The sequence below is a fragment of the Rhinopithecus roxellana genome, chromosome 8 (genome assembly GCF_007565055.1).
Source record: "Rhinopithecus roxellana isolate Shanxi Qingling chromosome 8, ASM756505v1, whole genome shotgun sequence".
In the NCBI taxonomy this organism is placed as follows: domain Eukaryota; kingdom Metazoa; phylum Chordata; class Mammalia; order Primates; family Cercopithecidae; genus Rhinopithecus; species Rhinopithecus roxellana.
Genome location: NC_044556.1, coordinates 90,248,190 through 90,248,993, shown reverse-complemented (window position 1 = coordinate 90,248,993; position 804 = coordinate 90,248,190).

Genomic DNA, 804 nt, shown 5'->3' with positions numbered 1-804 from the left:
ATGCTATTCCTGGAACAGGGAGACGGGGCTACCAGTTTGAACCCGAGGGCACACTTGTGTCTTCTCAGCTGTCTGATATATATAACACCTGCTTGATCTCAGCTCACTGCAGCCTCAGCCTCCTGGGCTTAAGTGATCCTCCCACCTTAGCCTCCAGAGTAGCTGAGACTATAAGCGCACACCACTATGATTGGCTGATTTTTAAATTTTGTTTCGTACAAAGTCTTGATATGTTGCCCAGGCTGGTCTCAAACTCCTGGGCTCAAGTGATCCTTCCGCCTCGACCTCCTGAAGTATTGGGATTACAGGTGTGAGCCACTGTGCTCAGGAAGAGGCACTTCTGAGATTCTCTTTACAACCCATGATTGATGCACGGAGAAGGCAAAGCCCACCTGTCCACTCTCCTGCCACAGCGCCCAGGGCCACAGCCAGAGAAGGAAAGGAGAGTGGTTTCTGAGCTCAGGCCCTCACAGGCTTCTACAGAGGGTGAACACTTGCTGAAGGAACCACTGGATGTTTTGGCAACCACCTGGCAGTGTTCGTGCTGTTGTGCACAACTGAGTCCAGGGACTCAGCTGCAGCCTTACAGCCCAGGGCTGGCAGATATCAGGCCTCCCCGCTCTCCTAACACCTCTGCTTAGGAAACTTTCTAGTTAAAGAAATGTGTGCAGAGAGGTGAGATCATTAAAAGCTCCTTTGAACGGGGCAAACTGCCTCCCTCCTGAGCTCACAGCACAGGTTATCCCAGGGGAGCCCAAGATGCAGGGAGAGGGGTCAATATTTACAATGGACCAAACTCCAAGA